Source organism: Melospiza melodia, chromosome 15, assembly GCF_035770615.1.
Source record: "Melospiza melodia melodia isolate bMelMel2 chromosome 15, bMelMel2.pri, whole genome shotgun sequence".
In the NCBI taxonomy this organism is placed as follows: domain Eukaryota; kingdom Metazoa; phylum Chordata; class Aves; order Passeriformes; family Passerellidae; genus Melospiza; species Melospiza melodia.
This window is the reverse complement of record NC_086208.1, coordinates 18602285-18624498: the sequence shown is the minus strand read 5'-3', so window position 1 is coordinate 18624498 and position 22214 is coordinate 18602285. Positions and strand designations below refer to the sequence as shown.

Sequence of the window (22214 nt, the reverse complement as noted above, 5' to 3'; positions counted from 1 at the left end):
AGAGCTTAAAGACCCTTCCAGTGTCTAAAGGGGCTCCAGGAGAGATAGAGAAGGACTTTGTACAAGGGCCTGGAGGGAGGGGACAAAGGGGAATGGTGTCCCCTGACAGAAGGCAGGAATGGATGGGATATTGGGAAGGAATTGCTCCCTGTGAGGGTGGGCAGGCCCTGGCACAGGGTGCCCAGAGAAGCTGTGGCTGCCCCTGGATCCCTGGAAGTCTCCAAGGCCAGGTTGGACACTGGGGCTTGGAGCAGCCTGGGATAATGGAAGGTGCCCCTGCCTATGGCAGGGGGGCTGGAGCTGGATGATCTTTAAGGTCTCTTCCAACCCAAACCATTCTGGGATTCTGTGATTCCATTATAAAATAATAACCTGAGTTGGTAATTTGTCAGTCCCAAGTAAATCTACTGTCTTTATGACTATTCCTATATTTAACTAAATAAATAGTGGCAAAGTAATCATCTCAGGTACTCAGCTGTTGTATTTGTAGACTATGGGAATATCTCTGTGCCACGTAGGCTCCTGGTCCTAAAAAGAGAAATAGCTTATATTAGGAATGGAGTAAGAGTCCTGTATTTTCTTCTTTGATCACTCTGTCTCTGCTTTTATGATCTCACTAGGACAGTGATATGACAGATGCTTCTGTATTTTGAGTGGCAACATGACTCGTCCAAATATTTGAAGCCATCTTCGTGTTTCATTTATTTTCTGGCAAAACAGCATCCATCTGCAGTTTAAGAATAGAACATATAAAAAAATGTATAGAACTCCAAAGCACAGAACACAGAATTTCTGGGCAAAATTCTCAGTTACATTTACATAACTCTGGAGCAGAGTAAGAGTATCTTCCTCTTTCTTGTGGTTACTCTGAGCCCCTCTTCATCTCATTGTGTCAGAGCCATAGGATCTACCATACATGGCTAAATCCGATTTCATCACAACTGTTGCAATCTCCTAGACAAAATTACAATCTCAGAGGAAGTACATAAAGATGCATGGGCCTCAATATCCTAAAAATATGCTGCTGTCAGTTGTTCTCTGTTAGTAGTTTTCCATGCAAAGGAAAATACCATGGTGGTGGTGAACTGCTGAATTATCTGGAGCAGATTTTCCACACACACAAGAGCAGAGAATCTGCATTATTTGGCCGAGCTCCTTTATAAAACACCATGTTCAGTAGCTCTTTCTTTAAACAAAAAAGGGTTTGCACTAAATTGTTTGATATTTATTTTGTGCAACTCAGTTCCTTGGCTGTCCATGCTATAGAAATGCTGTTATGCTCCAAGAAGACAGATTGCCTGGGCTGGAAGCCCCAGCCCTGATCCAGGGAAGCACACGGCTTCCTTACAATGATTATGATGAATATAATTACTATTCAGTATATGGGGCAATTGTTTTTGGTGTTTAAAACAGAACAGAACAGAACAAAACAAAACAAAACAAAACAAAACAAAGCAGGTTTGGAAAGGAAAACAGAACATTAAAAAAATTGTTAAATAGGAAGTGGTTGACTTTCAGGAAGTAACTCCATATGCAGATTCTGCTATCCAGTGTTTCCAGTCATCAGAGAACGGAAAGAAAAAAATGCCATTAAATATCCCAGTGGTCCTTTAAAAATAATGCAGCTCCCTTTCTGTAGGTACAACATTTCACATCTCCTGTCCAACAGCTGGTGGAGTCAAAGGCCAAGCGAGCAGGACGTGGAATGCAGAGCTTCAGTGGTTACTGAAGGCAAAACCATCTAAAGCTGTAGCAGATGTTCCTTTGCTTCCTGTCTGCTTATCAGCCCTGCAAAGGCACTTGGGTTTTGTGCTTGTTGTGCCAAGAGTAGCTATGGAGATCTCGTACAAGCTGTGCAAGAGTGATACGCTGAAGGATCTTTATGTATTTGGTTATGAATGATCAAGAAAACAGTATGGTTTCTAAGAACTCACAATTTTCCATATGTACATCAGTCGTTCCCCTCGCACGACACGAAAATGACATTTCAAATTAAAAAATAACTTAAGAAATACATTTCTGCAGTGAAGATGTTCATTTGGCCTCGGTGTGCTCATGTTTTATACATTGTTTCTAGTACACCATGAAATAAAGAATAGGATATCCAACCAACTGTATTTCTCCAAGGTCTTGAAAGTGCTCCAGAAGAGTTTTTAACTGTCAATTTAAATATCACTGCCACTAATCCTTTTTATTGCACCTCAGCTCAGTTTTAATTCCTGTTTATATTCATTATGAGCTCCTGTAAATTATAACTTTAATATGAATGACTGTGTGCAAGTGTTAATGCAGTGCTCCATCTATTCTAGGGCTTTGAGATAGTTTAATGAGACTGATTTTTACACTGATGCATTTAAATTAGTATGCATTCCCAACACAGTCAAGACCCAGGGCAATTAAGTTCATTACTTATTAGATAGAAGTTCTTTTCCTCCATGAAATAGAAAATTACTTTTTATTTTTACTTTTATGTAAATTCTAGCCCAGATGTTGCTTTAAAGGGTAGCAGAAAAGGATGGATTTGGAATGGTTCCTTTGCCCATGTTGAAACTGTAAAACAAAAGTGACAACTTTGACTTCTCACTGGTAGACATGGTTATAGATATTCCTGTGGGATACAAAAAAGGAACAGTGGCTCTGTTGATGTTTGCCACATTTCATGTAACACTATCCAGGAAAAAGAGCACTAGGTAACCATTATTGCACCTTTAAATTGTTGATAGCATTGCAAATTCGTGTTGACCTGAAAAATGCAAAGGTGGACAGAGTATTCCTTCTAGGGGTGATATTCTGTGTACTGCAACATCATGGCCCATAGTCCAGGAGGAACTGAAGCCCTTTGGGACTGTGGGTTCCCGGGGAAGTAGGTGTGGAGATTCTTTTGAGAAAATGACCTTCCATATGAAAGTTAGAGACCTAAAATTCAGTCACCTTCCTGTCCCTAAAGGCACACAAGGACAAGACAATGCATGAAACAAAAGAGAAAAGTTGCTGAAATTAAGATATCAGGACTGTATGCAATGGGCAGACTTGCAGGCAAAGGATGATCTGAAGAATGCAGTGATAGAAACTGTCTGAAGCATCTGGGAAAACACAAGTACAAAGACGAAAGAGGAAAAGAGGGAAAAGGGGACCCAGAGGTCAAATTCGTATGAGCTGGGAATGTGGAGAAGGTGAGCACAATTCTGTGGGTGAGTTCCTGGTAGAGATGCAGTAAATATATTAAAAAAGCAATATATTGGTACTGTGACCGGGTAAGAGAGTTTTTGTTTGAAGTGTTTGAAAATTGAGGTCACAGTATTTACACTTAGACTGTAAGGGGTAGCACAGTTGGAAACAGGATGGATGAGATGGTTTAACAGGGCTTCATTGTAGTCACATTAATTCAGTTTAAATAATTAATTCTCTTTTAAATTGACTCTATTCTGCACACTTGACATTTTGGTAAAGCTGCCATTGCCTGGCCTTCTGGTAAATGCTTTTGCATTTGTTTTCCATTGTTTCCGTCTTGAAAAAAAAAATCCTTGTCACTAACAGGAACCATCAGCAGCATGGAACAAATTGACTTGCCAAGGACATTTCCTCCCATCTCATTATTTGCACTGGAAGTACTCTTTTTTTGTATCAAGACTCAGTGTGACTTTTTAAAATTTCCATTTATTAAGGTAGTTTTGTACTGTTATATGAGTCAAATTCAAACTTGATTATGTAAATCACGTTCTGTGCACCAACATTTGGTCATACATTTTCCAAGGAGGTGATCAAGCAGTTTAATTAATAATCAATTCACAGTTCTCTCTGCCGACCTCATTATGTAGAACCCCTGACTGTTGCAGGAGAGGGTCTCCCCCAGGTATGAATCAGAGCAGATCCATCACCCTCCCTCTCCTGCTCTTAGAACATTGATTGTGAGCCTCAAGTGGCTGAGATTGAGTGGATCTATAATGTTATTTGGCACAAATTGGGTTAAACAAACAGGTTGTATATTTTACTTGCAAGGTGATTTGGTGTTTTCTCTCCCGTCCTTTCTCAGCTCTTGGTTGTGGCTGAGTTGCTAAGAAATTGTTCATCTGCTCTAAACTCCCCCATGGAAGAGGCAGTGCTGTATGGCAAAAGAACACAAACATAATTTTTTGTGAGGGGGGTCTGTTGGGGTTGGGACTCCTTCAGGTGACCTGGAGCCAAGGCTCTGAGAGCTCAGCACAGGGCAGAGCCTGGGCTGACCTACATTCACAGTGACTCACCATGAGATTTGATGTTGCTCCTCTGTGGTGCTGGTTTCTCAGCAGTTGCTGAGGCTTCAAACAAGGCACTCTTACCTAAGCCAATCGATGGATGAGCAGGTGGGACCCAATCTAATGCAGCCAGGATTTGTAATAATAGAAGGGCACATTCCAAAGCTGTTACAGAAGAAAAAAATTTCAGATAATTAGGAGAGGAGTTGGGCAGTGATACAGATTTTAAAAGTACCCAAGATAAAATAACAGATACTAAAAATATCTGTATTGAGATGAAATCCTCATGACTCAGTACTTGAGCCAACTTCCATTCTCTAGGAATTAGCAAGGAAATAATCCAAACAGGCTGTGTCGTGGTGTATTGCCTTACTCTGGGCTTACACTTACACTTAAAGATGTATCTCACACTGAAAATGTCAGACTCAGGTCTGACCTTTCAGGGCAATTGCAAATTTCTTAAAATATGTTCTGTGGTTGTAGCTTTTCCAAAAAATTGTGAGTTTATTTCTACCTAGAAAAAATCTAACAAAGAGCACTCTGGACCTTGAAAGGCACTGACAGCAGGACCAGAGATGCATTCTTTGTGACAAGCAGGACATAATTTTTAATACCTGTCACTCTCTAGCTAATAACTGAGGAGTGGTCAGCCCAGCTTGCAAATAGAAACACAAGAGTGCCATTTCTTTTCCTTTTTCCTACATGAAGTGTTCTCCAACTAGATGCAAAACTTTGAAATTATTGAAGATACTGTAAGCATTAAAAGTATTTTGAAAGAAATTAGTATTTTGAAAAGTATTTTGAGTGCTGCAGAATCTCAGAAAAGCAGAAATCTGTGTTAGGAGAGCTTCAGCTACAATCTGGGTCAGATTTTCAGTGCAGATGTGTCAGATGCAGCTCCTTGGAAAGTCTCCATGGCAGTTGGTGAGAAGAGTGACCCAATGTTTTCTCACCGTACAGAATACCCGTTCTGTTTGATGATGTCATGTGCATGAAGCACTGCCTGCACTCCCACAGCAGAGTCCTGTTTCAGCTTGTTTGGGAGAGGAGATTTCGTCTCACAACTCTTTCAAACGGAGTTTAGCAAATCTCTTTGGTACACCTTGACTGATCTCAATCAGTTTTCAGAATTTTAATGATCTGGTTTTATTTCCAGATAATGACTATTTATGTAAATGAGATGCCTTATAAATAATTATGGAAATTATTCCTTAATATTAATTACAGGCTTTATGGTTCAAACACTTATTATACTAAAGGCAAATGGTGCTGGGGATTGTCTTTGAGTTTATTGATTTAGTTACTGTGTTAGTTTTATTTTAACTTGACTTACACGTGTTGGGCAGTATTTCCTGAACTAAAACAAGGTGCACTGTGTGCCTGGATATATCAAAGGATATTGAAGGATAATAAAAATCAAAATGCATCATACAGTGGTAGTAGTAAATGGAAATCAGACTTCAGAATGATTGTGTCTAAAAATCAACTGAATGAGTTTTACTCGGAAAATCTCAACTTAAGTGTTGTTAGCCGTTTACTCAAAAATTAGTCTTAAATTAATTATAATCCTTTGCACTTCTATAGCTGCTTCTCTTGAGAATCTCAGTAGTGTTCTACAAACATTAATTAAGCCTAACAGTACTCCTGAGAAGTGGTTAAGTGATAGATATACTTCACCCACTATGATATAAGCAATCTCTAGAACAAAATACAAAAACTTTAAACAGCAGGACTACACAGGAGTTTAGAGCCTGAAGTATCCCTGTCAGGCTAAACTGTGGGGAAGATTTAGCTACATGGAATACAATTGCTTGGCCTGGGCATGATTGGAAGGTGGATATAAAGTGCAAATAATAAAGAACTCTTCACTAGAGATCTCTAGTGAAGGAAAGTGGTTTTCTATGGCCCCACAGTATCATGTGGCGTGGCTCTGGTGATGAATTGAATACTGATTCAGAGGAAAACTGCTATTTGCAGAAATTACCCCCAGATGGGCCAAAGAGCAGGCATCCACATGGAACCTTTAAGGCTGATGCATGAACAGCAGGGATAGCAGTTAAGTCCTCTCACCCCTGAGGGAACAGGAGCTGCTGAAAATAGCAACAAGCCATCAGTATCAGTGTGTACATTTACAGCCCCAGACTGTTATTTTTGCTGGCGAATCTGCATGCACAATTTCCTTCCTGATATTACTCCACAAAGAGCAGCTTTTGTTATCTGGCATTACTGATGACAGCAATACTTAAACCAGGTTAGTGCTGGCACAGACAGCAAGCTGGCTTTGATAGATGCATTAGGATTTGGGCCATCCTCAAGCAACCCTTCTGCTGTCCCGTGCTCACAAAATGGACTGCAAATATTTGTCTGGGAGCTTCCAGCATCCAGAAATGTGCTCCAGCTGTACACGCTGACTGCCCGCTAACGACAGGACAACAGGTACAGATGGCATCACTGGCCTGACACCCCAACCCTCACCACCCAGCCAAGCACAACTGCACTGGTTTGTCCCTGACTAACACCAAAGGCCATCCCCTGCCTCTCCTACCGTTCCAGAGCTGACAGCTGCTGCCATGCTGCAGTGCCTCGTGAATAATTTCAGCAGTTGCCGAGGGAAACTTTACGGCGCGCAGCCCAAGTCCTCAGATGCACACTCTGAAATCTTGAGGAAGCAAATTGGTGCTGGAAAGGGAAATGATAATGAGTTCACATCAGAATTTTATTTATAGAAATGACTTGGAAGCAGCTGGATCTCCTCCTTGGGTACATTTTCTTTCCTTTTTGTTTCCCACTATTTCTGTTTGTTTGGGACCACAAACTCTCCCATAAATATTGGCAATAAATGCTTGCTGAGAAACTCTCCCTACCTGCTGGAGAAAAAAATCTCCTCATTTTATCCAAGTGGAATGCCTAGATACTGCAACTAGACAATCAGACTTTATCCTTACACGTATACAGTAACATTCTTTATTAGCATTTGTGAATTGTGATTCATGACACACATGATTCCAGTGCTTCTGCTGAGTTCAATGGCCTTTGGATCAGGGCCTGTATTTGCTTCATTTCCCCATATTTTTAGCTGCTTCAGTAATTACTTTACCTAGAGAATGGTCTGAAAATAGATATATTTTTAATATACATATATGATATTCTATTTCCTGTTTTATAATGTATAATCAGTAGTTTCTCTGGAGTGCAAAAGCTTTTTGGAGATACACTTGAATCAGTAAAAGGAAGGGTGACTGCACTGTTGTACTGCTGCACCACAATATTTAAATACTTTATTATTTCATAATGTGTCCTAGAATTTAATCATTCCAAGCTGGGATGGTCTCTTTATGTCAAAAGGGATAAGTCCCAGATTTACAAATATGCATGTATGAAAAAACCCATGAAGATGTGGCTTCATTTCCAGTGTGATCCCAGCTTGCCAAAGGCTCCATTTCATTGCATAACCCTCCGGATGCAGATCCATTACTGCACTGTAAAGTGGGTTACTGGACAGGGTAAGGCAATTCATCTTCTGAAATGCAGTCTTGTTTTGCCAGTTATGGAGTTTATAATTATCCATTATCATTATCTCCATAGTTATTTTTACCAAGGTTACAGATAGGTCTATTTGAAAGGTATTCAGTTGGGTTCTCTTGGAGGTTCATCCTTCTCCTGTAGAGGTAAATGAGCAGTGCACACAGCACAGCCAAGTGAGTTCAAAAGGCATAAAACTGGTGACAAAGAGAACAGATTAAGTCCCAAATTGCACACTTAAGAAACTGAACTAAAATTGTTTTGCTTATGGAAGCCAGTCTCTGCCAGGAAAAACTGGGAATAGTGATAGCTGCATTTTTTTAAGCACTTCTGAAGCCCTGTGAATTATAAATCATAAAACCCACAATCCTGGGACAAAGTCTCTTAAAATCATGTCCTGGGACAGCAGAGTTCTCCATTCTATTCCTGGCTCCATCACTGACCATCTGCCACTTGTCCTCTGCCTTGCTTGAGTTTACCCATGTGTAAAATGCACTTAAAATAATCTAAACCACACTTTGAAAATTACTTCAGTGCCACAAGCTAGAAATTTGGGGTTGTAACATGGAAAAAAATCATTCTGTGGTTGCTGGTCCATAGAAAGCCTGCGTGTCTCTCTGGCTGCACGACGGGGGAGGCTAAATCTGGCTGCCAGGGCTCCACCCTGCACTTGAGAGGCAGCAGAATCCCACATGAAGCGTGCTTGGTGCCTGCCCACCTGCACTACACACAGTTGTTAACTTGGGTAATTAGCTTACTATGCACAACAAGAATCTGATCCAACACTGACTGCAATTAATAAGTAGACTTCAGTGATTTAATGATCTTGGGCTCGGGTGTTCATGTGCAAGCAGAGATCCTGCTCAGAGATCCCGAAAATCCTGGGAAGGAAAGGCTTTGTGTGAGTGACACATAGACACATCTCTGTGCAATGAGCCTGGCAGGAGCTGGGCACACAGTAAATCTGTCTCTGCCTGTACAGTAGCACTATTCACTGATGCTGCTCTTTATTCACAAATAAATACAGAACTGCAGTCACAATTTTTCATAGGCCCTTTTGCACGTGGCTTTAGAAGAGCCTTAAAGTGGAAAATTGATGATGAGCTACACAGGAAAGCTTCACAGTGACATTTGTTAGGAAAGGTGACTTGATAAAGGTGGTGACAAGCTAATAATGAAATGGAACATTGCAATTAAATGTGCTGGTGGGGAAGAAAGTGTGCCACAGCCAAGAGCATGAGCAGCAGGTAGGTCAGGGAGAGAACGCAGCAGAGGTTTGAAGGATGAGGGTGGGAAGGAGGGGGAGATATAAGAACAAGAAAGACAGGACAGAGATAAGCACTGTTAGCTGTGATAGCAGTATGGGGCAGAAACTCCTTTGGTGTTTGTATCAGGCCTTGCAAAAAGAGAACCCTGTCCCTGACCACAATTTGTTGACATTGACACAATGTGTAATTAAACTCAGATAGTCCTAGAAGGACAGAAATGGGGGAGGGAAACAAATTAACAGCAAAACAAAGACATCTACACAACGTTTTACTTATGTAAGAGTTGAAAAGTATGTAAACTAACAGAGAATATTTAAGAATTCTGTTTCTCCAAAATGTGTTTCCATTAGAAACAGTCCAGGATATTTTAATGGTTATGAACTTAAACCCTACAAAGTGAGCTATCCATACATCAGGGTAGGGATTTTGCTCAGTATACAGGCAGCTGTAACAATACTCTTAGAAGTAGGAACAGACCCATTAATCTTGGATGTTAACGCTGAAGCCTAAAATTTATGCCTATCTGAAAAATGAGCAAGAGCAGAGAGCACAGAACAGTTTGCATATCAAAAATTACTAACACTAGCCAGAAGATGGAGTTCAGTATTGCTATTTATTTGAAAAGCATTTCCAGGATTAAAATATATCGGAAATTGATTTAGAAAAGTCTCTACCAGCACACCAGATAATTTAAGGACACAGAGCATCCTGCTGTAGTGAATAGTGACATTCTAGGTTCTTGGTCTCTCACTTACCCCACTGTGTACTGTCTGGAGAGACAAGTTCTTTATGGGTGTGGCTGGAAATGGATTTCACGTAGAAACACAAGGAATGGGAACGTTCTTGTAGTCCCTGACACATTCCTTACTCGGTTTGCTGCTGAGAAAAAAACAAGACAGACTTAGCTCCCAAACATCAACCCTGGCAGCGCAGAGCTGTGCCTGCATGTGCAGGCTTGCACATGGATGCTGCTGCCCAGGTAGACACCAACTAGTGCCAGCCACGTTTCCTACATGGGGGGTACGAGGAGCAGCATTTCTGCTATAAACAATCTAATTAATAAAAGCACGTGGGGAAAACCAATGTTATTTTATACTTTTTGGCTTTTGCATTCTCCTATTTGGTCAGATTTTCAAAGGGATGAGGTAAACCAAGAGAGTAGGTCTGAACATATCTGAGTATTAACAGTTCGGTTTTGATAAATTCACAGTAATTACAAATTCAGAATTTCATATGAATTTTATGTCTTTCACAACGAGCCACATCTAAACCCTTAAACTAAACATCCAGAACTGAGGTAAGACTGAATTCAAGCTCAAAATTGTATGGTTGGAACCTATCCCTAATCAGCACTTTGGTATAAAATTAGGAAACTCAGGGTTGTAATGGACAAGGTACCAGAAAAGTAGTATTTATTTCAGTGTGGGCACAGGCAGGACTCGTTCTGTTGCGCTCAGCAACATCTTGACACGCTGCACTAATCTTAGCTGCACGCTCTTAAAAGATTATTTTTGTCTCGAGTTCTTTTTCTAGTCTTTGATGCAACAGCCTGCTGCGGGTTACATCAAGCCTGCAGAAAATCCCTCGGTTTTCTCATCCCTTGTTTTCCAGACAGCCGGCACCTCCTCCGGGTCCAGGCGACGGGCGCCGCAGGTGAGCCAAATCCCGGCCTATCTGGGCCGGAGATTAATTTCGGTTTAAATTAAAGATGCTGTCTAGATTAAAATGCTGAGGTGGGGGGAGACACAGTCGAGCCCGTGGTCTGCGCGCTGTGTTTTGGGCGCTTTCGCTTAGGGAGCCCGGCTCCCCCCTTCATGGCTCGGAGCCGCCGGCGCCGCGTTCCGTGAGGGAGAAGGCGGGAGCGGAGGGGCCGCGTTCCGTGAGGGGGAAGGCGGGAGCGGCGGACCCGCGGTGCGAGGGGGAGCGCTCAGAAGGAACCCGGTGGGCGGCGGGGCACGGCCGCTCCCCCCTCAGGAACCGCGGGACCCGGCGGGTGCCGTCCCGCGCCCGCCCCGCCGCGATCACGGGTCGCCGCCCGCCTCCCCCGCCCCGTGACAGCCAAGATGGCGGCGGAGGGGAGGGGGGATCCCGCCTGAGCCGCCCACACGGCGGGAGGCGGCGGGGGCGAGCCGGGCTCCGCTGGGATGAGATAAGGGCGCGGGCACCGAGCGCGCTGCCCCCCGAACCCCTTCACCACCCGCTCCTCGCCCTGGGGAGCGCGGCACCCGCCTGAGGTGAGCGCGGTGGGGCTGTCACCGCCGCGGGGCGCGGGCCGGGGGGTTCTCCGAGGCGATGCCGCGGGTCGGGCGCTGCCGCGTTCCGGGGCCGCCGGGGAAGGGGCGCGGGGCTGTCAGCGGGGGCGGGGAGGCCGGCGCTGGCGGGCCGGGGGCTGAGGCGGCGCGGGGGCGGCGGTAACTTTCCGCTGGGCCGCGGTGGGAGGGGGAAAACTTTCTCCTTTCTCCTTGTGCCCGTCGGCTCGAGGCTCCCGCCAGCCCCCGCCGGGCCCGAGGGGCTCCCCGGGCGGCGGGGCCGCGGGGCCGGCCGAGCCCTCGCCGCCGACCTGCCATGTTGTACGGGCTGCACGCCGGCGGGCCGGGGTGTGTGCGTGTCCCCGAATCCGCGGGTGTGTGCGCCTTCCCCAAACCCTGTGTGTGTGTGTGTGCCATCCCCAAACCCCTGTGTGTGCGTGTCCCCGAATCCGCGGGTGTGTGTGTGTGTGCCTTCCTCAAACCCCTGTGTGTGCGTGTCCCCGAATCCGCGGGCGTGTGCGCCTTCCCCAGACCCTGTGTGTGCGTGTCCCCGAATCCGCGGGCGTGTGCGCCTTCCCCAAACCCTGTGTGTGTGCGCCTTCCCCAAACCCCTGTGTGTGCGTGTCCCCGAATCCGCGGGTGTCTGTGCAGTCCCCAGAGCCGGGTCTGTGCGCTCCCCCAAGCCCGTGTGTGCGCGTTGCCCCGATCCGCGTGTGTGTGTGTGCGTGTCCCCAGAGCCATGTGCGGGTTTTCCGCGCAGCCCCGCTGCGTCAGCCGGAATTGCCCGGCGCTGCTCAGCCCCACGGTGTGTCTTTCTGTCCCGGCTTTCCCTTGGGCAGCCTGGGTTACCCTATACCTGCCTTGATGCAACGCGCTGGAAGCGGCTGTAGAAATCAGCCCGGGCATTTTTATCGTCGTTCTGTCATGAGGTCTGCGTGTGGCACAAGTTGCTGGCCAGGGAATGATGGCATTCAGTAACTTCCCAGTGGTGGTTGCTATTCCGAAGTTATTCCAAACAGGCTGCGTTTAAAAATGTGCCGCTTCTACTTTGCTAAAAATGAGGTCTTGACTTTCTGCCTAGTACTGAAACTTAATTTTTTTGAATTAACTTGAGTGGAAGTATGGTGTTCTGGGCAGCTTTTTACTTCATTTCACAATTTTTTCTGGAACTGTTGCTCAACTGGAGGTTTCCGTAAAAAGTGTTACATTACAGTACATAATATTTCACTTTTTGAATGATTAAACACAAATATGTTATCTTGGCAAGTGTCTGGTGGTTTAGGGGTACTAATTGAGTTAGTCTAGCCAAGAAAGGTCAAGGGGGAGTAAATGGATTATTTCTAGTTTGTGTGTCTAGCATTCAAGTCTTACTTTGTAAGAGTCTCTTGCTTTTCTCATCTTTTAAAAAAAAGTCTTATATTTAGAGTACTGGAGAAACTTCATCTAGCTTTTAGAGTATTGAGGAGTCTGTAAGTTTATTTAAAGTGAGCATTAAAGTGGAGCTCTGGTAAAGGGAGCTGTTTTTTAGGGGCTATCATGACTTGGCATTGAAATAGTTTAATTATCAAAAACAGAGCATTAGAGTTTCTGTGGTTTGCTTCAGGAAGGGGAAAATTGCATGGAACCTCAAAGACAGAACAAAAAAGATTAAGCTTCTCTAGAGCCTTAAGAGCTCCTGTGATGTACATGTTTTACTTGTGGAAATGTTGTGCTCCAGCTGGATGAGTACTTTCCTCAAGTTTGAGTGGCCTCTGCTCCTTTGGAACAGGCTTTACCCAATGGCCTCTTCTAAAAAGTGAATTTATTGGAAAGCAGCACAAAATAGAAGATCTACTTCTGCAAGCAGTAAGACAAAAAGCACCAGGACTGTTTTCTTTAAACAGGGACTTATTTAAAATATTTTCCCAGTATTTGAGATTTTCATACCTCTGAGTATTGATATTTTTTGTAGCCATATGGTTGCAGGTTTGTGTTTCAGCTCATTCTCTATGACATAACCCCAGTATGGTGCTTAATGGAATTACTATATGTGTTAATGGCAATATTAGCAGTTATCTAGTTAATATAGCCAGAGTTAATTATTAGTTAGAAAAAGCACAAATATTGACATAGCCTGGCACACACTCTAGGGCTCAGGTGCACGCAGCTGATGCAGGTCAAGCCTTAGAAACAATGTCAATAACCTGCTTCTATTTCAAATATGTGCTTGAAAGGGAAAGTAGAAAGGTAGGGAGTAAAGCCAGCTGGTCCCTAAGGGGCGTGAGGTTGTAACTAATACAGCTGTTCTGTGTGACTCTGACAGAGCTGTGGGCACCACCATGCCAGAAGCCACTCTGTCAGTGTTTAATCTGCAGGATTTTGCACTGAGGGTTTACTAATTTCTAGGTTAATTCCTGCTGTAGTGTGTGATAGCTGGAGAAAACTGTCTTGTGACTCTTCAGGGAGGAAGACAATTCCTCAGCCAAGCTGGATGATAATGGGGTTTGGTAACCTTGAGGTTTTAATACAAGAAGAAGAAATTTGCAGCGTCACTTAAATATTCAACATCCTTTTTTATTTCCATCATGCTCCCCAGCAGCTGAGTTGCTGTTAGTTTTGCAAGTCATAGTAGGTTGAAATGCTTTTTATAACTCTGGCTGCAGAAACATTTGTGCTTCCTGGCCAAACACAGGCAGGTTGGAATGGGAATAGCACAATAGGTACTTAGTCAAAAGCTTTCTCAATCTTAAATTTATTTCCTGAAGTGAAGACTTGCAGGAAGCCTTTGTTCCGTTTTCTGTCCTTTCCTCAACTTTGACCTGAGTCTTTAAATATGGTGTTGATATGACCAGAAATTTGGAGGCCAAATGTTGCCCAGTTGAGGTTGGATTAAAAAAATAAAAAGTCAATATAGCTTTGTAATGTTGTTCAAATTTCTGTTTGGTGGTTTCCAGCTATGTTGCTGTGTGACAGGGTCCTAGTGGTAAAGGTTTTGATACACGTGTTGCTGTAAAACTGAGGTATTTTTTCTGAAGTTTCCTGGAAAGAACCGTAATACTGAATAATACTAATAATGAAAGGAGCAAAACAAAAAAAAATACACTAAAAAAATTTCTTTATGACTGCCTTGACAAAGCATGATGCAATTTGTGATGATTGGTGTATTTCCAGTATGTTTATCTTGCTTGTTGCAGTGTTTTAATCAGTTTCTCTGGGATGTATTCAAACTTCAAACTTTTGTTAAGCTGACTCAAATAACAAATCCAAACAAAAAAAAGCCCAAAATCCAAATCAGGCTGTTCCCTCCCCACTTTGCAGTCCCCCTCCAAAACCAAACCTGTAAAAAATGTAGGACCCTTGAAGAAAGTTGAGGTTGAGCTTGCCCTCATGCAGGGGTGCAGGTGTGGTGGGCTCAGCTTACCTGTCCCTTGTCCTTCTGCTGTAGCTGCACTGGGTGGTGACAAGAGCACAGAAAATGCCCTTGGTCTCCTCACTTATACATCAGTTCTGAATGGCAATAATATCTGCTACTGCAGACACAAATTGTGATACAAGTTTTTGGCACACTAAGAGCAGCAAATCCTGTGGAAGCTAAAGCCAGCTATGCCTTATTTTAATTGATGACAGCCAACAGGTAGGGGATGAATATGTGTAAGCTGTGAAGGCATCACTACTGTTCAACTATTGTTACAAATCAGCTGTTTCTAGCACTGCTACTGACCAGTTAATTACTTGAAATTAATGAGGCTCTTTGCTGTATGGCATAATAATCCTTGGATGTTTTCTGCTGTCCTTCAGTTCGGGTTTAGTCTGGTTTGAAAGTTTGGTCTGTGGCTGCTCTGGAAATAGGCTGCTGATGCTTATTAAGTGCTCCCACAGACTCCAGAGTCAAAATTAAACCATGCAGGGCAGTGATGCCCAGAGGTTTGATCTATAACACTCATTTCAGTAGCAGTGTGTGATGCAGAACTAGTCACTGGTAGTTCCCTAAAGAGCTCAGAAACAGTACCAGGAGGAAATTGAGAAGTGGAAATGAAAGACTTCAGAAAGTGTTGGCTGGCTTGACAATTTTAAATGGTGTATTTTTGCCTTTTCAATATATTAGATGTAAAATATATTGCATTATCTAATACATATATGAAAAATGTCCATGTGTCTAATGGGTATATTAGATAATGGTTACTGTGGAGGCTGATACAGAGTGAACTAAGTAATAATGGCAGGGGAGTGAAAGGAGGAGGAACTATGGTCTAAAAATGGGATGAGAAGAATAAGGAGCATGTTAGAAGTTAGCCAGTTATAGCCTCCCTGTTTAATATTTACCATAAATCTTGAATTTTAAAAATCTGGGTCAGGGAAATCATTATTACTAATTAATAAAGTTATTTCAGTTTGGCCATCTGAAATGAAAGTGAGCAGGCAATAAGTGTGATGTGTAAGTACATGTATGTAAATAAATAAAGTCCCAAGAGATGGCCTCCACCTTGTGTGCAAGCTTTATGCAAACACAGAGAGGGCTTTTGTGGGCTGGACTCTTGAATTTTGGCTTTGGCTTGAGCTTCAGAAGAAACCTGTGGGCCTAAGGAGTTATTCTCAAAATTCCTAACTTCAAGATCAGGATCAGCAGTAGTTACCTTGGCATGTCATTGCTCCTCAGCTAATTTATGGTGATTTTCTGGAGGAGACTCTAGTGTTGTTTTTTATTGCTTAGCTGGCTGGGAAACTGTCCCAGCAATAGGTGGTAATTGATTGATGTATTTGCAGCTGAGCTGGTAGTGGTACTTGCACACTTATTTTTCTGTGGAATAGATGCTGAACATTTTGGTAAGTGGATGTAGAGATTTGCTGGTGAGAGAGGTTTTAGTGAGGTTTTCCATTAAACCTTTCCAGGGGGCTCCAGATGATCTGCAGGCAGCAGTTGCAGTCTGTCCATGGCTGTCCCTGCCTATAATTTGCAGTGTGGTTGGGTCCCATTTTCTCATGTTACAGAACATTTTTGCTGGCCAAAGGAAAAAAAAAATCACAAAAACGTCTAAGTTTTAAGTTCTAAGTCTCTAAGTTGTTTTTAAGTGTTGCAAAAAGTGTTAGAAACAATCCCCACCTGTCTTTTCTTCTATCGCATCATGAATTCAAAATTTAATTTGGATAGAGAATGGTTTCAAAACAAACCTGAGGTCGGCATGTGTGTCCAAATGCGGCAGGGTGAAAGCAGGTCACTCTGTCACTCTTGGTTGGTGGGGTTTGACATTTTCAGTGTCAGGTTTTGGGTTTGAAGCTCAATATTGAAAGACTTTCTATTCTCATTTGCCTTTATCTACTGTGTCAAGAAAAATAAAACATTTTGTTTGGGGAACTTCTTTTATAAAGTTGTTGTGTAGTAAATAGTTATACAAAAACATGAAAAAGCTGCTCTGCTGAACTCTGCTTTGGATGAAGTAATATTTACATTTTATAGTGCTTATTTTGGCTGTCCTCCCCCTGATTTTCTACAATTTGTTTTCTGCATCCCTCCCTACAAACACAGTTGTATTTCAGAAATCCTTTCCATTCTTTGGTGGTGCCTTTTGGCCATAAATACTGTAATCTAGAAAGAAAAGTGGGAGTTTTCAAACTGGCCCTACTGAGATTTGTCTCTGTCATGAATCTTGTGGGATACTGGAACATCTCTTTCCTGAATTTTTGTAGGCAGGATTGAATTTCACAGGATTTTTCTGTGGCACAACTGAAATGATTGTTAGACTCTCTTAATAAATGCTTTGATTTGATTGAGACTACAAACAGCACTGAAAAACAAGCAAACAGTGTGTTTGGTGAGTGAGGGAGAAATGTGTAGGAGATGTGGGACATGCCAGATCTCACCCTCAGGGTGAAGTCTGTTCCTTCCTGCCTTCTCCCTGGCCCTCACTGTGCTTCCTCCTGTGAGCTTTGGTGCTGTAGGTGTCCAGCTCCTGCTCACTTAGATTCATCCTCCTGAATCTAGATTAGCCTCTGAATTTAGGCCTAATCTTCCTTCATTCCTCAGCACTGCTGAGCAAGTCTGCTTGTCCCTCAGTTCTTGGCTCCATTCCTGTTTTCTTCTCCCAAATTCATGGTCTTTTGTCCCTGTGCTTTTACCCAGCACTTTGCTGTTTCCCGGCACCTCTTAGAGGTCCTTTGTTGCCAAGTTTTCTGAGCTCTCTTGATTATCCCCTCAGCTGTTGGATCAGAGATGTAAACCATGACTTGGTGCAGATGATTGTGAATGGGCCTGCAAAACACTTGGTAGCATTTCCAGTCCAGTGATGCAGGGCAGAAAAATCTTAGGTTTTCTCTTGGGTTATTGTCGATTTTCTTCTTTTCAAATAAAAATTGATGCAGTCAAAGGGAGTTTAGTGGAGGCTGGTGGCGCTCTGGGAATTACTGGATTGTCTAACATCCCTGAGTGCAGATGTGTGCAGTAGGGTCTAAAAAGTAATGCCATTTATCACTTTAGCCCTGTTTTCTCTGTTGCTGTTTTTTGTGGAACTGTAGTAGGAAATGGGAAGAAGAAGTACAGACATTGTCCTACTAAAAATGAAAATGCTGTGAGAAGTTCTGTTTGTATTTGGGTAATGATGTAAGTCCTTTGCATTCTTGTTTCTTGAAGAAGTAGATCCTTTATTTGATATGTAGAGGACAAGAAACTAGTTGTAAATAAGTTCTGCAAGTAATAGAAAATAGACCTGCAAGTACACTGGCAGCAGTTCTGGCTGTGTTCCTTGTGATGCCTAATCTATATTTTTTTGCTTTCATTTAAGTCTCCTCACTGGTTTTCCAGAGAGCTGACTAGAAGAGAAGCATTTGAAGTGTCCGTGGGGAAATTAATCATGTGTTAATGCTGCCTGCTTCTTGGGCTTTTTTCAGCTGTGCTTGAGATCTGCAGGTGATCCCAAAACTTCTAATTTCTGGCACTCCTGGAAGCTTGATATTAATGATTGTATAGTTGGAGAAAATCCTGTTGTGCTACTCCTGCATTCTCTCTTTGTAGTCTTGAGTGGAAATGTTCAAAGTTAGATACTGGAAAGTACCTGGCTGTAAGTGGGGCAGGTCCATGGTGCTGTGTGGGTTTGAAGTCACTGGGGCTGGATTCACTCTGGGCTGTCAGAGCAGTGAACTAACAGTGCTGATTGTTCCTGTGAGATCTTGAAGAAGTGGCCTTGTAGATTGGTGTTACAAACAGGACCTTGAACTTTGTGATCCCAAAAATACAATTCTGATAATCTAATTCTCCAGATTTTTCCACTTCAAGAATGGAAGCAAATCTTTCGTGGTTTGCATCAACCCTCCTGAGATGTGTTTGTTCCCAGCCTCTCTTATGTTACACTTTGTTTGCTGCAGTCTTCTCACCATTCTCTTCTGAGAGTGTTCTACAAGTCTTGGGGGAATAGAAGCTTCCTTTAAAGAAAGTTCACTTTTGACTACAGCCTTGCTGGTGCTAGTGACTTGTTCTGGGAGCCCTCAGTGCCTCCAGTGAGGTGCTGTCCTCAGTCCTGTGGACTTTGAAGCAGCAAAACTGCTGCTCCAGAATGCTCAAGGTAGCACTGGGCTTGCAAGTTCCTCAGTGTGAAACACAAGTTCAAGCTGTCTGTGGTGATACCCGTGTTTAAGAGTGGCCATGGTGGTGTTCACCACATCTGAAGAAAAATTCTGAATTGTGGCAGTAAAGGGCGAGAAGACTGTATCACCCACTGCTGGAGGAGTTGGGGTAAGGTGACTCGCTGACAGATGCTGATTGTGGAGTAAAAAGGATCTGCCTAAATATCCGAATCTTGCAAAGAAAAATGGTTTGAAGTAGATTTTGAAAGGTTCTTGGGCTGAGAGAGCACTTTGATAGCTGGCTAACACCTAGGAATGGACACAGAAGGTATTGATTGTCAGAAAATAATGGAAGAGGTGAAGTAATTTGAAGTGGCTGGCTCATCTCTTCTTTGATTAATTTTGATTTAAAGCATTAAGTGTTGTTTGCATTCTTAAAATATCAACCCAGCATAAAACTTGATATTTTGTTTCTTGGCTTTAAAGTCTGGTTTAATTTACTTTTTTAGTGAAGTGATATGTAACCTTATCTTAGCCAGGAGTCCTACAGCAACCCACAGTGTTCATTTCATGTGACTGGTGCAGTGAAGTGTGCAGAAAGTAAGTTTCAACAAATGTGTTCATTGTTTGATTCTTATTTTTACTGTTTCTATAGGGAATGAAACTTTAACAAGAAGTCTATGTTAAAGCCTGGCTGACAGCAAGAGAGGAAAAGTGTAGAAGCAATGCCCTGATGAAAAGGTAGGGAACACATTGGTAGAGTGGGCAAAAGGCTTGTGTTCTGCCTTGGGAATTCTGTGAAATTAGAGGGCTGCTGCTTTGTACCCAGGATCGTTTGCTTGCTGTGAAGAAAATACTGAGGGGGGAAAAAGGCTTGTCTGACAATTTTGCCAGGCAATTTTGGCAGTACAGAGCTGGGGTGAAGTGTTTTTGTTGTGTAACTGCAGTTACTCCCCTGTCTTGAGATGTTGAACTCCCATGTGATTTGTGTGGTGTTATGTCTGAGAAGTGGTTCTGAGCAGCCAGAGCAGGACTGACTGATGCAGTTAACTTCACTTTGCTCCTGCCTGCCCAGCTGACACATCTCTCTGGGCTGGTTACTTCAACAGCCTAGTGCAGCAATGCACAGATGAGATGAGATACTGGGGGCTGTTAGAACTTTACTGGCAATTTTTAATAATTAGCCTCTGATTTGTGTCTCTGTTCATCTGCTCTTCATGTTCCTTCAAAGGAAGTAAGTTCTTCGAGTGTTGTTGTATAATAAATATTTAAAAAAATAAATCACCAGCGTTGAACTGTTTTAAAGAAGATTGCCCTGCACTCATTTCCAGTGCACTCTAGGAGACATTCATTGCTTGCTTACACATGGAACCTCTTTGGAGTCAGGATTACAAAGTGAAATATCACCTGGTTTAGACAGCAAAGGGATCTAATAAGGAACTCAAATTAATAAGCAATTTAATATTCTCAAAGGAACATGCAGGAAGGAATGAGAATGACAGCAAGGCAGATGAAAAGATTACAAAGCAGTTGTTGTATTTGTCTGCCAGAGGTGGACTGGCAGAAACTCTTTTAAGGGAGTCAGAGGGTCCTTACTGCTGCCTGGGGAAGTTGGCTCCTGGCAAGAAACTGGTGTGGCTGGAGCAATTCTTCTGGTCTGCAGGCAGTTCTAAGTTATCTCTGCAGAATTCTGTGGGGAGGAGCAGGTTGTAGGGATTAGATCAGTACATTTTTCCTTGCAAATGTTGTAGTGCATGTGTAGTAAACTGTACTTGGTGAGGCATCGTGCCTGTTCCTGCTGCACAGATGGAATATATGGCTCATCCACATCAGTTCTGGTCATGTGATGGGAAAAAGCTGATGTGTGCTTTCCTCTTATAGTATTTCAATGAGGAATGTGATCTGTTCAAAAGGCTTGGACACTGAATGAATTACAACAGTGGTGACAAGCAGCAAAAATCCTCAGTTAGTATTTCCTGAATGTTTATGAAAAAATAGGATGTTAGAAAATTACATTGAATAAACAGTAAAGATGTGTTTACTCTTTGTCTTTCAGCAAAGTAATCAAGCTAATAGTTTGTGGATCTGAGAGATTATCTGATTGTTTCTCCTGATCCTACATTTTTAGAAGTTACAAAAAGCTCTCTCATCTATATAGTCATGATCTAGAGTGTGTGTGTTTAATAATTTTTTTACACAGGTCTTTATTTGCAGGGGTATTTTGATTCTTTCTGATCTTTATGGTGTTTAATTTACAGTCGTATTAATTATATGACATCTATTAAAAATCATTATCGTGAAGTGGCTCAAAGACCATATATTGCATTAATTTCCAGGGACTTTTGTAAGAGATTATGGTTATGATCCCATGGCATTGCCTTCAGTGTGCAGCCTTTTGTCCCCAGGTTACTGAAATGTAGAGAAGCTATGGAAGCTTCTCAGTGTGGCACTCCTAAGTTGAATTTTTCCTGGAACTAGTTGTCCCAAGCAACCTTCTTGTGCAGTGTGACTTTTTCTGCTGTGTTTTTCATGTTTGTTTGGCTTGGGAGTGTTTTTGCCCTCAAAGATGACTTGCAATGTGGTGAGATGTTATAGGGAGATGAGTGAGGGTAAAAAGATTACAATATGGAAGTTGTAGGGAAAAATCTGTTTCTCCCTGATGGAACATGAGCAGCATTCCTGACCTCCCACTCAACACAACCCCAGGGGTGGAGTGGAGACCGCATGGCCAGGCTGTGTTGAAACCCTTGCAGAGGAGAGAGCTCCTGGGTTTCCTAGCTGATAGAGCCACAGAGCAGCTGTAAACCAGGGGAGAGAAGGAAAGAAATCTCTCTCTTTGGACTGATGCCTGTCCCCATCCCAGGGTTATCTCAGGTGCTGTCCTGAGATTCACACCAGCAAGGCACAACCACCAATCACCGAGTAAGATACACAAGTAAAATCACTGTGGAGTGGCTTCGTGGTAGGAGTTTCTACAGAAATTCTCCATCAGTTTGTGAAGTGCTTTTCTCAGAAGGATTATTTGTCACTGAGTTAGCTCACAGTTTATACCTTCTTTCTAGGGTCTATAGCATAGAGTTTGTATAGATCTGCTCTGCCAGTACCCGATATTGAAAATTTGAGTATCGCAGTAGCTCTAGTAAAGTCTAAGTCAGCCTTAGACTACAATACCACTCAGACGTTTCTTTTTTATCCCATTTTTAGCTGTATGCATTTGTATTAAAAACAAAAATAATAAAACCATTGTAGAATCCCTGAATGGTTTAGGTTGGAAGGGACCTTGAAGATTATCTCATTCCCCCCCCTGCCATAGGCAGGGGCACCATCCACTATCCCAGGCTGCTCCAAGCCCTGTCCACCCTGGCCTTGGACACTTGCAGGGATGGGTAAATATGAAGGGATAATTC

At 42.8% G+C, this 22214-nt stretch overlaps 1 protein-coding gene and 1 long non-coding RNA gene across 5 annotated transcripts in view; one reads left to right on the top strand and one right to left on the bottom strand.

Annotated features, from left to right (window-relative positions):
- Positions 1 to 458: 458 nt before the first annotated feature.
- On the bottom strand, positions 459 to 12346 carry LOC134425388 (uncharacterized). Of its 2 annotated transcripts, none has more exons than XR_010029668.1 (5): positions 12131 to 12346; positions 9781 to 9901; positions 6781 to 6914; positions 4245 to 4400; positions 459 to 727 (listed from the first exon to the last, which is right to left on the bottom strand). It is a non-coding gene; the product is annotated as an uncharacterized LOC134425388 (long non-coding RNA). The 2 variants fall into 2 exon arrangements; XR_010029667.1 differs by lacking the exon at positions 459 to 727 and adding an exon at positions 3638 to 4102.
- The window catches only part of DENND4A (DENN domain containing 4A), a 49023-nt gene continuing 37468 nt past the window's right edge, over positions 10660 to 22214 (top strand). For 2 of the 3 annotated variants that reach the window (XM_063169979.1, XM_063169977.1), the window contains exons 1-2: positions 11123 to 11259; positions 19463 to 19548. The gene's annotated coding sequence lies outside the window, so the exon portion shown is untranslated. Of the gene's footprint in view, positions 10679 to 11122; positions 11260 to 19462; positions 19549 to 22214 lie in introns of those variants that run through there. The other variant, XM_063169978.1, reaches the window with a different exon arrangement.